The sequence below is a fragment of the Rhinoraja longicauda genome, chromosome 3, assembly GCF_053455715.1.
Source record: "Rhinoraja longicauda isolate Sanriku21f chromosome 3, sRhiLon1.1, whole genome shotgun sequence".
NCBI classification, from domain to species: domain Eukaryota; kingdom Metazoa; phylum Chordata; class Chondrichthyes; order Rajiformes; family Arhynchobatidae; genus Rhinoraja; species Rhinoraja longicauda.
The window spans coordinates 80,082,603-80,100,702 of NC_135955.1; the positions used below are offsets into that span (position 1 = coordinate 80,082,603).

An 18,100-nucleotide genomic window follows, 5' to 3' on the forward strand; every position below is an offset into this window, starting at 1 on the left:
CTTCCATCTTACCTCACCACTGGTTTGGAGGGATATGGACCAAATGCTGGCAGGTGGGCTAGTATAGCTGGGACATGTTGATTGGTGTGGGCAAGTTGGGCCGATAGGCTGTTTCCACACTGTATCACTCTTTGACTCCATGACACTGCATTGGATAATGTACGGCTGCCAATCTAGTTTAAACCCTCCCGAGAGGGAGATGCTACAGACTTGACTGCTGCTACAGATCTGTTCTCAACAGTCATCCTCGAACAGGATACAAAAGGGTATTCTTGTTTTGGAGGGAAATGTCCACATGGGATTCCTGCACTCTCTGCCGTCTCAGTTTCCTGGTGGTTCAAAGGTTATGGGGAAGGCAGGAGAATGGGGTTGAGAGGGAGGGATAGAGATAAACATAGAAACATAGAAAATAGGTGCAGGAGGAGACCATTTCGCCCTTCGAACCACCATTCATTGTGATCATGGCTGATCATCCACAATCAGTAACCTGTGCCTGCCTTCTCCCCATATCCCTTGATTCCGTTAGCCCCTAGAGCTCTATCTAACTCTCTTTTAAATTCATCCAGTGAATTGGCCTCAACTGCCTTCTGTGACAGAGGATTCCACAAATTCACAATTCTCTGGGCGAAAAGGTTTTTTCTCATCTCAGTTTTAAATGGCCTCCCCTTAATTCATAAACTGTTTCCCCTGGTTCTGGACCCCCAACATTGGGAACATCTTTCCTGCATCCAGCTTGTCCAGTCCTTATATAATTTTATATGTTTCTATAAGATCCCCTCATCCTACTAAATTCCAGTAAATACAATCCCAGTCGTTCCAATCTTTCCTCATATGACAGTCCCGCCATTCCGGGGATTATCCTTGTGAACCTACGCTGCACTGCCTCGATAGCAAAGATATCCTTCCTCAAATTAGGAGACCAAAACTGCACACAATATTCCATATGTGGCCTCACCAGGACCCTGTACAACTGCAGAAGGACCTCTTTACTCCTATGCTCAAATCCACTCGTTATGAAGGCCAACATGCCATTAGCTTTCTTCACTGCCTGCTCTTCCTGCATGTTTACTTTCAGTGACTGGTGTACAAGGACACCCAGGTCTCGTTGCACTTCCCTTTTTCCGAATCTGATACCATTGAGATAATAATCTGCCTCCTTGTTCTTGCCGCCAAAGTGGATAACCTCACATTTATCTACATTAAACTGCATCTGCCATGCATCTGCCCACACTCAACCTGCCCAAGTCACCCTGCAACCTTGTAGCATCCTCTTCGCAGTTCACACTGCCACCCACCTTTGTGCCATCTGCAAATTTGCTAGTGTTACTTTTAATCCCATCATCTAAATCAATAATTTATATTGTAAATAGTTGCGGCCCCAGCACTGAGCTTTGCGACACTCCACTCGCCACTGCCTGCCATTCTGACGGGGACCCGTTTATTCGTACTCTTTGTTTCCTGTCTGCCAACCAATTTTCTATCCATGTCAATACCCTACCCCCAATACATGTGCTCTAATTTTGCACACTAATCTCCTGTGTGGGACCCTACCAAAGGCTTTCTGAAAATCTAGGTACACTACATCCACTGGCTCTCCTTCATCCATTTTACTTGTCACACCCTCAAAAAATTCCAGAAGATTAGTCAAGAAGATTTCCCCTTCATATGTCCATGCTGACTTGGACCAATCCTTTTACTGCTATCCAAATGCGCCGTTATTACTTCTTTAATAATTGACTCCAGCATCTTCCCCATCATCGATCAGCCATGAGTGAATGACGGAGTAGACTCAATGGGCCAAATGACCTAATTCTTCTCCGATGACTTATGACATTTACTTTCAGCCTGTACCTCAGCATGACCAACTCCCATCTATGAAACTCTGATTCCCCCAAATGATTTTCAGGTTATCTAGCTGTACCTCCAGATACTTCATGTGATCAGTCAGGAGATACAGCTGCACTTCTCACAGGTGTATTTATCAGGGACACCGGAAGTTCCCTGACTTCCCACAGTGTGCAAGGGGAGCATACCATTGCCCTAACTGCCTCGCCAACTGCTCTTAGATTAAAGAAGGGCTGCAAAAAAAAGGCCTTACCATATCTTGCTGTCACTCAGCCTCTCAAACCAAAGCCTCAACAGTTATCATCAAACACAGCTCTAAGTGTCTTGAGTCAAAGCCTTAACACCTACCTCAAACATAGGACTTTACCTCAATACAGCTACTCCAAACACAGCCGCTCCCAAAATGGCTGCTCTGCCAGTGCCAGCCTTCCTTTTACATACGACAGGGAACACTCACAGGGACACGTTACCAATCAGTTTCTAGATAATCAAGGGATATGGGAATAGTGCAGGAAAAAGGCCCTGGTGTAGAAAATCAGCCCAAAACCTAATGAAGGACAGAGGAGGTATGAAGGATCAGGTGGAAAATAATGATTCGATATGATACGATAGAACTTTATTTATCCCAGGAGGGAAATTGATCTGCCAACAGTCATAAAAAAAAAACCCAAAATACATGAAACATGAAATTAAAGAGATAAGTGGAAAGGCTTGGGGGATGTGCAAAGATTGAGGGGGTGGAGGGGAGTCAGTATCAGTCTCAGTCTACCCTACGACAGAAGGGGGAGGAGTTGTAAAGTTTGATAGTCATAGCGAAGAAGGATCTCCTGTGGCGTTCTGTTCTGCATCTTGGTGGAACCAGTCTGTTGCTGAAGGTATTCCTCTGGTTGAATACTGCTTGTATTTTGAAATATTATTCAACATCTTTGGTTTCAGCTCCATCGATTTTTGGATGAATATATTATTGGTCAAAACCAAGCAAAGAAAGTTCTCTCGGTAGCTGTCTACAATCACTATAAACGACTAAACAACAATATTCTACCTGATGTCACACAGTGCTCTGAGGGTTATGGTGAAGAGTACTCAAGCTCTCCCAGAGGCAAGTTTTCTCTTTTTCACAAACAGTACTTCAGGGTTGCACAATACTCCACTCCAGCTCTGTGGGTTTTGATTTTGATGAGGCCAATGTGTGATCTGAAACTCTGCCACAGTTGGGGCAGGAAGTGTTTTTATGGATGGAGATGGATGGATGGATATGGATGGATGGATGGATGGATGGATGGATGGATGGATGGATGGATGGATGGATGGATAGATGGATATGGATGGATATGGATGGATATGGATGGATATGGATGGATATGGATGGATATGGATGGATGGATGGGGAGTACAGAAGTTGGTGTTTTCCTTCTCAAATTTGTACTGGGATTCTGTGTGCTACAACTGAAGGAATTCAAGGTGCCTTGTGCTCTCCTGCATGCTTCTCTTTCTAATCAGTCACAGCCCAAGGATTCCCACATATTTGATAGAACATAGAAATGTTATCTGTGCCAACCAAGATGCCAAATTAAACTAATCCCATCTTCTTGCATGCAGTTCTTCCCCCTCCATTGTTTGCTGTTTCATATGCCTGTTCAAATGCCTTTGAAACGTTGATATTTTATCTGCTACCACCACCTCCCCTGGCAGTTACCACAAAACTTTCTTTGGAAATCTCCTTTTAACTTTCCCCTTCTTGGATGTTGGCTTGCAAAGTTCAGTCACTTACCCTGATCTTTGCCATTTTAAACCCCTGTAATGTTTGTGTACGAAATGCATGGCATGTAGCCCAAGCAAAACCAGATGAATTTTAGATTAATTTTATTTTTTGGAATAAATAGCTTTACCGAAAGGGAAGAAAAACCCTGATGTAATCTGTCGGCTTTATTGCAATAACTAATTTCAAATTAAGGACTCAATGAAGCTCTCTTTAGAAGGAAGGAAACAAAATCAGTTAGGACTATCTTGTTCCCATTCCTGATGGAATTGGGTTTGGGAGTTAAGGTATTGCACATGACATCCTTTACATGGGTACAAAATGGGTTTAAAGTTAGGCATCTGTGGGGTATTGTGCAATACTGCATCCTGTAAAAGTGATTTGCTTAAGTAAACTATTTAGATGATGATGCAAATAGTATACAGTGTTAACTTCAAGCTATCACTGCATTTTGGAATTCCAAGCACCTGTCAACCCCTGGCAGCACTTTCATGAAGTGATAGTGAAGACGTGATCTTACCACTAATTACTTAAGGGTGAATAGGGATAGGGTAATAAATGCTGGACTTGTCAATGGGGCACACATCCTAATTGAATAAGTTTAGAGGAAAGTGTGTTATTGAGTCTTCTGTAATTTATTTGGGAGTTGTAGCTATCATGGTTGATTAATTACCTGTGGGGTATCAGTGAGTTTGTGTGCGAGTTTGGATTGAGAGGCAAGAGATGGTGCAAAGTAAATGATGTGGATGTTTATGGACCATATGTTTAGTGTTGTCATTTTTTTTAGAGTATACTTTTGGGAAATTGAACTCTTTGAAACCTGAATCCCTGTAGTAAACGTCTGCCTGTATGGCCTCTCTGTTTTTTGCAGCTTTACATCAGATTTCTCAACATTTTCCCAACTATAGATAAGGATTTACAAGATGTCCATTTTTACATTTCTACAGAACAACTGCATTTAACAGAATTGATTCCACCCTCGTCTTTTTTATCACAACCGGCACTATGGAGAGATTTTCGGAAGAACCTTGACTCTGTTGATGATACTGTTCATCTGGACAAAAGTAACATCATTCTGCTTGGCCCCACAGGTTCAGGTATTAGTGTGTTTTAAATATTATTTCATTTTTCTTAGTTTCAGTGGTGCAATACAGTACAAATAAATCTGCCCATGAAGACTGGGTTATATTGTTTGGTTACAAAATGAATCTGACATATTCAATATAATAATTTGCATTTTTGCCATTTCTCGCAAAACTACCCAAAATCTTCAATTAGTTATTAAAATAAAATCACATCAGTAAGTTAACAAAGGCAACATCCAAGACAGCAATGTGGTGAATGGGTCATCTCTCTCTGTATATGATAGTGATATTAGTTGAGGGAGGAATGTTATTGAGGTTAATGGAAGTACTCATTGCAGTATTTTGAATAGTCAAGTCAAGTCAAGTCAAGTCAATTTTATTTGTATAGCACATTTAAAAACAACCCACATTGACCAAAGTGTTGTACATCAGTTCAGGTACTAAGAACGAACATACAATGGCACACAAACGTAACAGCACATACATAAACAGTTCACAGCGCCCCCTCTGAGGGCCTCAAACGCTAGGGAGTAGAAATAGGTTTTGAGCCTGGACTTAAAGGAGTCGAAAGGAGGGGGCAGTTCTGATGGGGAGAGGGATGCTGTTCCACAGTCTAGGAGCTGCAACCGCAAAAGCGCGGTCACCCCTGAGCTTAAGCCTAGACCGCGGGATAGTCAGTAGCCCCAAGTCGGCCGACCTGAGGGACCTGGAGATAGAGAGGTGGGTTAGAAGATTTTTGATATGGGGGGGGGGGGGGGGGCAAGCCCGTTTAGGGCTTTGTATGTGAATAGGAGGAGCTTGAAGTTGATTCTGTTCTGTACTGGGAGCCAGTGGAGGGAGAAAAGAATCGGGGTGATGTGGTCCCTTTTAAGGGTACCCGTCAGGAGTCTCGCTGCGGTGTTTTGGACCAATTGCAGGTGGGACAGGGCTGATTGGCTGATCCCAGTATATAGGGAGTTGCAGTAGTCTAGGCGGGAGGAAATGATTGCGTGGATGATTTTTTCAATGTCGTAAAATTGGAGGAATGGTTTGATTTTAGCTATGGTACGAAGCTAGAAGAAGTTGGCTTTTACCACAGCGTTGACTTGCTTGTCAAACTTTAATGTAGAGTCAAATATCACGCCAAGGTCTTTGACATGCGATTTGACTAGGGTGGATAGGCTTCCAAGGCTGCCTGTTATCGTTTTGATGGAGTCGGGGGGGGGGGGGGGGGGGGCGAATAGGATGACCTCAGACTTGCTCTCGTTTAGTTGAAGGAAGTTCTGTGCCATCCAACATTTTATGTCCTCAAGGCAGTGCATGAGGCTGATTAAATTTGACCGGTTGTTGGGTTTCAGGGGGAGATAAAGCTGTGTGTCATCCGCATAGCAGTGGAAAGAAATGCCGTGCCATTGAATGATTTGGCCGAGGGGGAGCATGTACAGAGAGAAGAGAATGGGGCCTAGGATGGAGCCTTGTGGAACCCCGCAGGAGAGGCTAGCTGGGGAAGAGGAATAATTGCCTATGTTGATGGAGAAACTCCTATTTTTGAGGTAGGAAACGAACCAGCTCAGGGCAGTGCCATCAACGCCAACCCCGTACCGGAGACAGTCAATAAGGATGGTGTGATTCACTGTATCGAAAGCTGCGCTGAGGTCGTGAAGAACCAAGATTGCACAGTCGCCGGTGTCGATGGCGAGAAGCAGGTCGTTGTGTACCTTCAACAAGGCAGACTCTGAAACCTGGGCCTTGAAACCTGACTGGAAACTTTCCATATAGTATGAAACTTTTTTAATGTTGACCCAAGAAGGGAAATGGAACACTCAATTAACATTTAATGTAAAGTATTGCATTCCTCAAAACTGTAGCATTCCCTAAATAATAGTGTGCTCAAATTGCAAATCACTTAAAATTATTTATTTACTAGTGAATATTACCATGAACTACAATGTTACTTACGGCCAAAATGCCACTTCCAGTTTCATAGAATTACTTAGTTTGACAAGATACCGAAGGTTAAAATGAGATGGTGTTAGCAATAAATGAACCAGGTCCAACAAAACTTTATTTTGTAGCGAGTCTGATAGCGGATGGATGTTGCAGACGAAGTTTATTGCATGGTTCTAAAAACTCCGTGACAATCGCAACACTCAAACTGCAGACAACTACCTAACGTCTTACCTAAACAGAGTTCAACGCTAGACTGCTTATCTCTCTCGCGCTGGCACACCTTGTGACATCGCTAGCCAATCCGAGGGTTCGAGCTCTTCCAGCCAATCCCTATGTCCCTACAATTTAAACAATAATTTTATCCCAGATAAATTAGATTCTTTTAAGATTGCGGATAGAGAATATTCATATGGACATCGAAAATGTTCATTGAAAATCTTGCAGTATCAATGAATGCGTCACAACCAATATCAAACTAATTTCAAAATTGCATGTGAGTGGGAGTTTAAAACATGGAAAATAGGTGCAGGAGGAGGCCATTTGGCCCTTTGAGCCAGCACCGCCACTCATTGTGATCATGGCTGATCATCCACAATCAGTAACCCGTGCCTGCCTTCTCCCCATATCCCTTGATTCCGCTAGCCCCAAGAGCTCCATCCAACTCTCTTTTAAATTCATCCAGTGAATTGGCCTCCACTGCCTTCTGTGGCAGAGAATTCCACAACTCTGGGTGAAAAAGTTCTTTCTCACCTCAGTTTTAAATGGACTCCCCTTTATTCTTAGACTGTGGCCCCTGGTTCTGGACTACCACTACCACAGCATTCGGAACATTTTTCCTGCATCTAGCTTGTCCAGTCCTTTTATAATTTTATACATTTCTATAAGATCCCTTCTCATCTAAATTCCAATGAATACAAGCCCAGTCTTTCCAATCTTTCCTCATATGACAGTCCCGCCATCCCGGGGATTAACCTCGTGAACCTATGCTGCACTGCCTCAATAGCAAGGATGTCCTTCCTCAAATTAGCAGACAAAACTACACACAATACTCCAGATGTGGTTTCACCATGCCATTAGCTTTCTTCACTGCCTGCTGTACCTGCAGGTTTACTTTCAGTGACTGGTGTACAAAGACACCCAGGTCTCGTTGCACTTCTCTTTTTCCTAATCTGATACCATTAAGATAATAATCTGCCTCCTTGTTCTTGCCACCAAAGTGGATAATCTCACATTTATCTACATTATACTGCATCTGCCATGCATCTGCCCATCCCACTCAATCTGTCCAAGTCACCCTGCAACCTTCTAGCATCCTCTAAGCAGTTCACACCCCCACCCAGCTTTGTGTCATCTGCAAATTTGCTAGTGTTACTTTTAATTCCATCATCTAAAACAAAATGTACATTAGGATAATAGGGAATTGACCTGTGATCTTCATACTGGTGCAAATAAGTTGTTCAATTTTGTGCATTTTGTTCTGGTTTCATGCTGCAGTTACTGCAATCTGCACCATTCTTTCGGGGCAGGCAGCATTTATTAAATGGGACAACATTGTGATTTCAAGAACAGCTGAAGGCAGATTGTTATTGAAAGCTGTAACAATAGCAGTAGTTCGCCAGTAACATTGGCCTACTGTCTGCTACTGCACAGGAGACTTTGCATAGAACATGGACAACCTCTGAATGCCAGAAGTATAAGCAGTATACAGACATGAAATATACAATAAGAATGTGTTGGAAAGAGGTCAAGGCCTTTTGTAGTCAGAAATATCTTTGAAGAATTAAATTGATTGACAACGATTTTAAGCACTAAGCATTTTTAGTTTCAAATTCAAACATTCTGCTTGTCTTTCATAGGGAAAACATTGTTGGCTCAAACATTGGCCAAGTGTTTGGATGTACCATTTGCAATCTGTGACTGCACATGCCTAACACAATCTGGATATGTTGGTGAAGACATTGAATCGGTCATTGCTAAGCTATTACAAAATGCAAAGTTCAATGTTGCCAGAGCTCAGCAAGGTAAAATAATTTCTTTAAATTATGTCAGTAAAACAATCAACTGAGGAGAATGGGTAAATATTAGTGTTTGACTATTTCTTTACCCATGGTTATATATTGTATGTTCAAATGCATCAGTTCTTTTGTAGTATTGCTCAGTATGGCATAAGGATATACAATCGTAAATAGACGATCCTCAATAGTTATATAAATTGTTGCAATTGGATAGATTGTATATCAATTCTGCACTGCATTATGTAAATTAGCAATGGGAAGCAGGATAAGTTTAAACATTTTAGACAAAAGAAGCAAGAAGTGTATCACAAAAAAGGAAAAAATAGTAAGTTATAACATTTTAAACAGGATTGATCTGGATAATTGGTGCATCATTGTGCTTAAGATAAATGTATCTATTTAATATATCACGTTATTGAAAATTACTTTTATATTTAGTTAAAAAATATATACATAAAGAAGGGAAGTAGTGGAAATTAAATGCATTGTGAAACTTTACTCTCTCCCTTAATTCCTGTAAAAAAATATTGTTGCCAAATTGTCCATGTTATACTATATTCAAAGTAAATTGATTTTACTTTACCACTTGCTGAAGGGTAAGTAACCTCATTTCAAGGCACCTGTTATGAATAGTTACAATTGACATTTACAAAATAGACCGCAATAGATCACTTCAAATACGGAACAACTAATTAATGCCTACTTGTATTCTTTCAGGGCACATATGTGCCATATCAGTGGACTATAAAAGCATCAATAGATACAGAAACCCCCCTCAGAAAATAACAAAGGCTAACATGGGTCCCCTACAGATTGAGACAGGAGAGATTATATTGGCAATAAGGAAATGGAAGAAAAATTATGTCTTCACAAAGAAGGCACACAAAACCTGCTGGAAATATTGGACAACAACAGGTCCAGAATGAGGAGCTGAAAGAAACCAGCATATGAAAAATGTATCTTCAGAAAACTAACAGGATTGAAAGGCAATTACTCCCGAGATCTATTAGCCTTGCATTTTACAGTTTAGAGGACAAATGCTACACTGATTGTCATCATCCAAAGACCAAGTTCTTTTTTTGAAGACCTGACCAAAAAGGTCAATGAAGGCAGAGATGTAGATGTTGTGTAGTTGAATTTCAGTAAGGCATTCAACAAGGTTCCGCATGGTAGGCTGCTCTAGAAGATTAGATCTTATGGGATGCAAGGAGAGATAGCTGAATGGATAGCAAATTGGCTCCATGGAAGAAAGCAGAGGGTGATGTGGAAGGTTGCTTCTCGGACTGGAGGCCTGAGACTAGTGGTGCCTCAGGATTCGATCAGGGCAAGATTAGCAAGTTTGCTGATGATACAAAAGTGAGTGGTTTTGCAGATGGTGAATATGGTTGTGAAAGATTGCAGCGGGATCTGGATCAATTGAACAGGTGGGCTGAGGAATGGTCGATGGAATTGAATGCAGTGAAGTGTGAGGTGCTGTATTTTGGATGTTTAACAAGGGCAGGACATACACAATAAATAGTAGGCCTCTGGGGAGTGTTGTAGAAGAGAGTGATCTAGGAGTGCAGGTGCATGGTTTGTATAAGGTCGAGTCGCAGGTAGATAAGGTGGTCGAAAAGGCTTTTGGCACATTGGCCTTCATCAGTCAGTTTACTGAGTATAGAACTTGGCAGGCCATGTTGCAGTTGTATAAGACGTTGGTGAGACTGCATTTAGAATATTGTGTTCAGTTCTGGGCACCATGTTAAAGGAAAGATATTGTCAAGCTTGAAAGGGTTCAGAAAAGATTTACAAGGATATTGCCAGGACTAGAGGGTATGAGCTATAGGGAGAGGTTGAGTAGGCTGGGTCTCTATTCCTTGGAGCGCAGGAGGATGAGGGATGATCTTACAGAGGTGTACAAAATCATGAGAGGAATAGACCGGATAGATACACGGTCTCTTGCCCAGAGTAGGGAAATCGAGCACCAGAGGACATAGGTTCAAGGTGAAGGGGAAAAGATTTAGTAGGAATCCGAGAGGTAACTTTTTCTTTTTTGGGTGTATGGAACAAACTGCCAGAGGAGGTAGTTGAGGCTGGGACTATCCCATCGTTTAAGAAGAAGTTGGACAGGGACATGGATAGGACAGGTTTGGAGGGATATGGACCAGGCGCAGGCAGATGTGACTAGTGTAGCTGGGACATGTTGGCCAGTGTGGGCAAGTTGGGGTGAAGGGCCTGTTTTCACACTGTATCACTCTATCACTATGACTCTATGACTCTAAGTTTTAGAATGGTTTACGCAGACTGGCAGGATGGCTGGGTGGCAAGGGAATAGAGAACTATGGACAAATTAGTTGGGAATGATTAGTAGGGAAATGCTGGGATTAATTATTAAGGAAGTGGCAACAAGGAACTTGAAAAGTCATATTAGAATTGGGCTAAGTGAACATGGATTTATGGAGAGGATGCAATGTGTTTAGCAATTATGTTTGATATTTTTTGGGTTAAAATTAACAAATGGATAAGGAGAACAATTATCATGCTGAGATGCTTTGAATAATTTGTTGCCAGAGGGATCAAGTCCCAGCTACTCAAGTCAATGATTTGGATGAGGAGATCCAGTATAGACACAAAGTGCTGGAGTAACTCAGCAAGTCAGGCAGCATCTCTGGAGAGAAGGAATGGGTGACGTTTTGGGTCAAGACCCTTCTTCAGTCTTCAGACTGAAGAAGGGTCTTGACCCAAAACGTCACCCATTCCTTCTCTCCAGAGATGCTGCCTGACTTGCTGAGTTACTCCAGCATTTTGTATCTACCTTCGATTTTAACCAGCATCTGCAGTTTTTTTCCCAAGTGTAATGTGTCTAAGTTTACAAAGTTGGGTGGCAACACGGGCTTTTAGAAGGATGCAGAAGTGCATCAGGGGATATCAACAGGTTAAATGAATGGGAAAGGACATGATGGCTGAAATATAATGCTTGAAAATCTCAGGTTATCCACTTTGAGAGAAAGATTGAAGTGTTTTATTTTTAATTGTTAAGAAAATTAAGGGAGATGGTGTTCAAACGACATGGGTGTCCTTGTACACAAATTATTGAAAGGTATTATGCAGGTGCTGCAACCAAATAGGAAGGCAAAAAAATTGTTGACATTTATTGCAGGAAGATTTATATAAAATTAGAGAGTTCCACACCAATTATACAGGGCCTGCATTTGGAATATTGTATATAGGTCTGTTTTCCCGACCAAGGTAAGAATATGTATGTGATAGATGAAATGCAGTGAAAGTTCACCAGATTCATCCCAGAGATCATACGTTTGTGTTACTGGGAGAGATTAAATGAAGAAAGATTAAATTTAAACATACAAAATTCTAACGGGGATTGACAGGGTGGATGTGGGAATGATATTCCCCTCGATTTCTTGTTTAGTATAAGTGTCAGAGGTACTGGGGTTAGGGTGAGAGGAGAATGGGGTTAGGAGGGAGAGATAGATCAGCCATGATTGAATGGCAGGGTAGACTTCTTGGGCTGAATGGCCTAATTCTGCTCCTATCATTTATGATCTTAGGTTGGAGTGTACAGAATTGGAGATCAGAGTCTCAAAATAAGGGGACGCCAATATTTTGAATATTTATTTTTCTTTTTTAATCTAATAGGAATTGTGTTTCTTGACGAAGTGGATAAGATTGGAGCAATTCCAGGAATACATCAGCTTCGTGATGTAGGCGGAGAAGGTGTGCAACAAGTGAGTGAAAATATCCAATAAGGTAGCAGGATGGGGATATTGCACGTGAAGTCGATTTGTTGATGCCATATTGCTCAAATTTTAAACATAGTGAAGACGACTGAAAAATATTTTAAGCTTCAGGTTTTGCTATATTTTTACCCCAGCATTTTAAGACTTTTCCAAATGCAGAGATATTTTCTCTTTGTTTACTCCATGAACCATATTTATAATCTTAACAAACTGGTGAGATTAATTATCACATTTCAGTTTTCTACAGAAAAGATCCTCATCTGGTTGGGTCTTTCTCAACCATAATGTCTCCATTCTCCAATCTTAAAAAAAAAATCTGCTCCTTCTCCCTGCCTCTATAACACAGAGATCAAACATTGCACAGTAGTAGTTGAATAAGTGTTGTCTCTCACCTGTGCAGCAAACAGCTGAGCAGCTGCGGAAGAAAGTTTCTGATTTTAGGACGGTGACCCAAGGTAAGGATTGCACAGTTTTTGTTTAATTTTGTTATATAGCCTTACATTAATTCCCTACATCAATGTGGTTTAATGATATGCAAATCGGCGTATAAAGATGACATTTATGGCATATAAAATATATACTCTGAAAAGTACATTGGATGAAATTGCATTTTTCTTTTAAAGTTTGATAATGGTACATGTTGTATTTTGCAGGGCTTGTTGAAACTGATAGAGGGAACAATAGTAAATGTTCCAGAACGCAGCTCACGGAGATATCGTACCGATACCATTCCGGTGGATACCACCAACATTCTCTTTGTAGGTTCAGGAGCTTTTAATGGATTGGACAGAATAATCAGCAGGAGGAAAAACGAAAAAGTCAGTTCTTAACTAATATTATTTCCAATGTCCATGATAATTGTTCTCCTAGTGCTAGTTACGCTGCTGTAATCATGGCATTATGATATCTGAGACACGATTTTGCATAAATTTGCAATGCTTGACCAGAAGGTTCCATAATTCAACAACATTTTTCTCATGCCAACAAGTTTAATCTAGTTTAGTTTAGTTGTACAGTGTGGAAACAGGCCATTCGGCCCACCACGTCCGTACCAACCAGCGATCGCCACACATTAACACTACCCTACGCACACTAGGGACAATTTTACATTTGTACCAAGCAAATTAACCTACAAACCAATATTTCTGTAGTGTGGGAGGAAACCAAAGATCTTAAAGAAAACCCACGCAGCTCACGGGGAGAACGTACAAACTCCGTACGGAGTTCCTGAAATCCATTGCCATATTGGATTTTCCTGTAACGTCTGGAGGATGTTTCTGTATTGGCTAGACAATATTACTTTTATTAATTCTATATATATATAAAGAAAAAATTCCCTTGAAGCACTTTTGTTTGGATGTATCTTTCTTGAATTATTACAGATAATATCAGAGTCATCACTTTCATTACATTTTCATAATTCACATCTGGGGAAAGATCATAATGCCACTATTTGTCACAATGTCCCTGCAACATTTTGTAGTTCTTTATACTATCCTCTGTGATTCCCTGAAACATTTTTTTTGTGTTTGGATCTAATTTCAGAATAATAGAAAGGTTGGAGCACAGAAGTGTTTGTTCCACCACACCTGTAGCCGGATGCTCACTAGCAGAGCATCCTTCCTTTGTAGCCTTGCAATTACAGCCTTGTAAAAAGAAAGTTGCCCCTCAACTTCCTATTAAATCTTTCTCCCTCACCTTAAACCTATGTTCTCTGGTTCTTGATTTTTGTAAAATTCTTGCATTCATGAATGCAAGATCTATTGCCCTTATGATCTTATGCACTTCTATAAGATCACCCCTCAGCCTGCTGCACTCCATGGAATAAGGTTCTAGCCCGCATAAATTCTCCAGACAGCACAGGCACTTGAGTCCTGGCAACATCCTCATAAATCTTCTTTGCACTCTTTCCAACTTAACAATGTCCATCCTATAGCAGTGTGACTAAAACTGAACCCAATTTTCCAATTGTGGCCTCACCAACATCTTGTAAAACTGTAACATAACGTCCCAACTTCAATACTCAATATCCTGACTGGTGAAGGCCAAAGAAACAAATGTCTTCTTGATCACACTATCTACCTCTGATGCCACTTTCAAGGAACTATGTACCTGCACTCCTAGAACCCTCTGCTCTACAACACTCTCCAGATTACTGTCATTTACTGACTTAAGATGTTGTGTTTTTTTATTATATTTTGTTTTATTGTTTTTGTTTCACTGCTATTTTGGCTAGTTAGGGTAATGCTTTGTTATGTATTAAGGGTAGGCACAATAAGCTTTGGCTTCTGCCTACACCTTTTTTTTCGTCAGAGAATATCATGTGTGATTATATTGTTTTATTTTTGATAAAATGATTTCGTACTATTTAACTTTCACAACTGTATGGTCAATCTGTTGTGTTGTATTGACCGGAAAAATAAAAAATAAAATAAACAAATAAATAGATAAATAAATAAAATAAAATTAATTTACTGTGAAGGTTTTAAATTATCATTTAGGTAATTGAATCAAAGTAAAAATACATTATATTATTTAATCGGATGGGAAGCAGTCAGATACCCAGTTTAGTTCAGTGATACAGCACGGAATCACTGGCCCACTGAGTCCACATTGACCATTGATTAACCATTCACACTAGTTCTATGTTATGGCATCACTACACACTAGGGGCAATTTACAGAGGCCAATTAACCTGCGAACCTGCACATCTTTGGGATGTGGAGGAAACCAGAGCACCAGGAGGAAACACACACGGTCACAGGGAAAAAGGCAAACCCACACAGACAAAATCCGAAGTCAGGATTGAACCCGAGACTCTGGCGCTGTGGGACAGCAACTCTACCTGCTGCACCACTGTGCCACACCAGTCATGTGCTCCCTCCCCTTAGTGTCAAAATTCCGTGTAAAGTTTTGTAAACTGATGATTCCTGACACTCCTCATCACCATAGTTATAATCCAACTATTAAAGTGAATAAACAGTCTTTAAACGGCCTGTCCCACAGGCGATTTTAAGGCGACTGCCGGTGACTAGGCTGTCACTGACAGTTCGCCGGGGTGTCGCGGGCATGATCGTGAGGAGTCTTCAAAGAATCGTAGTGGATCTCGGCCCGCTGCTGAAAAAAATTCTGGATAGAAATTTCTTGGCGACAACTGGCTTGTCACCAGGTATCGTTGCTTATTGTGGGCTAAGTTGTCGCAGATGCATTTAAAAGCACGTAATATTAAATTAAGTAAAGTCATTTGAAGATACATAAAATACTTGTGTTTAACCAATTTATTTACCGTCAGGACATTTGACAGGTAGATTGGAGGCGACAGTTTGACGGTCAGGTAAGCGTGGGAATTTTGCGATGTTTATGGCCATCAGCGATTACTTTTAAAGTAGGCTCCCAACCTAGATATGCAACCCAGAAACCAGATATGCATCTCCTGTACATTTTCAAAGAATGCCCACACTCCGCATAAAAATCAATTTAACCACGTTTAAAATTAAATTTCTTAATAGTGCTATTAGTAAACTGGAAGTCAATCCAGTTTATGCCTTGTTACCGTGAAGCTTCGTTTTCAAATAACCCGGGCAAGATGTTATATTTCAAAACTCTCAAGTAATAACAGACTTATCAGTAATTTCAGCGAAAATTAGGACGCCGGAGAAGCATTGATAAGTGTGGGAATTTTGCGATGTTTCCGAAGACGGTGCAATCTCTTAGCCAGGTGCTAGTTTCACAAAAAAAGTAACTTGAATCGACCTGACTCGGCATTGTCATGCTCATTGTCGTAGTGTAAAATAAAATTTTGGCAATCTGCTATGACTGTCGCCGGCAGTCGCCTAAAAAATGGCTTCAGTGGGCCCCTTAAGTCTCCCCCCACAAAAAGGTAAAAATTGCTAACTGCCTCAGCAGGTCAGGCAGCGTCTTTGGAGAACATGGATAGATGACTTTTCGGGTAAGGACCCTTCTTCAATCCCAACATATCATCCATTCATGTTCACAGGGTCTGAAGAAGGGCTCTGACCCAAAACATCACCTCTCATGTTCTCTAGAGATGCTGCCTGACCCCGCTGAGTTACTCCAGCACTTTGTCTTTTTTTTGTAAACCAGCATCTGCAGTTCTGTGTTTCTACTTTAATTCTCCCCCAAGTTTCTCTTCAACTCAGAGTTTCGCAGCAGAGTTAATGTTGATGTTTCTCTTGATAAAGGCTGTAAAGCTGTAAATCAGTAAACATTTGCATAATAAAGCACTTTAAAAAAAATCATAAGTACAATCGTTATTTTTTTTCACTCAGTACCTGGGATTTGGTGCAGCATCTGACTTGAGTGCCCGCCGTCGAGTTGCAGCTGCGGCTGGCCTGGCTGATTCCTCAGGATTGAATACCCAGGAAGAGTTCCAAGAGAGAGACAAGTTACTCAATCAGGCGGAGGCCAGGGACCTAATCGAATATGGAATGATTCCAGAATTTGTAGGAAGATTTCCTGTGGTTCATGCACTGCACAGTTTAAATGAGGATCTATTAGTTCAGATTTTGACAAAACCACGGAACGCAATAATTACTCAGTACCATATGCTGTTTGGCATAGATAAGGTATGAGCAGGGCAGAAGCAGACTTTTGCACTTATAAATTTTCAGAATATTAGAAAATAAGTTAATTATTCAATTTATATAGAGTGAGGTAACAAAAAATGTGCTAGTGTTTTAAGCAGCAAAACCTTTCAATCACTACATGGTAGGCAAACTGTAACCAAACTTATAGAGTCATATAGCGTGGAAACAGGGCCTTCGGCCCAACTTGCCCATACAGGCTAACGTGTCCCATCTACGCTAGTCCCACCTTCCTGCTTTTGGCCCATATCCCTCCAAACCTGTCCAATTCGTGTACTGTCTAAATGTTTCTTAAATGTTGCAATAGTCCCTGCCTCAACAACCTCATCCGACAGCTCGTTCCATACACCCACAACCCTTTGTGTGAAAAGGATACCCCTCAGTTACCTATTAAATCTTTCCCTTACTCCCACAATGCTCCGTTTTTCACTGTTGATCTTCAATTGCTGTCAGTGCTTTACAATGTAGTCTGGGTAATGCCTTGGGGTAATAATAAACTATGCAAAATGACTGATTTGTACAATGAAGCAAGTGTGAGCCAGTTTTAATTATAAGCACACATGGTGTTTGTATGACACCAGTGGTGGGGTGATCTGGTGAGACTCCATAAAGGAAGATTATCTATATATGAGACAATAGATATAAATGCCAATAACAACAACAAAACTCATCAGATATGGGGAATTCTTGATGCAATGGAAAGCTAAGAGTGGGTTTGTTTCAGAAAGGGAAATTGGGATTAGTACTTTTGATGTATTTGATCATCCAAAAGCACAGCATTCATTCCATATATCTACTGATGACATCCAGCTCAATTTAATCAACATATATATTTTGATGTGTAGGAAGGAACTGCAGATGCTGGTATATACCAAAGGTAGACACAAAGTGCTAGAGTAATTATGTGGGACAGGCAGCATCCCTGGAGAAAAAGGATGGGTGACGTTTCGGGTCGGAACCCTTCGACAGACTCATATATCTTGAGTTCTCCACTATTTCTTAAATTCCCTAAAGATTTGACTGACATCCAATATCAGAACTGCAACTTCCCCTATTTGAATATCAGAACAAGTGAAACTCCTGTCAGAGCGTGTTCTCGTAAGACTTAACCAGATTATTCAAAAAC

At 40.9% G+C, this 18,100-nt stretch overlaps 1 pseudogene; it reads left to right on the forward strand.

The window, feature by feature from the left end:
• LOC144592265 (ATP-dependent clpX-like chaperone, mitochondrial) overlaps positions 1 to 18,100 on the forward strand; it is a 32,205-nt pseudogene that overhangs the window by 8,726 nt on the left and 5,379 nt on the right.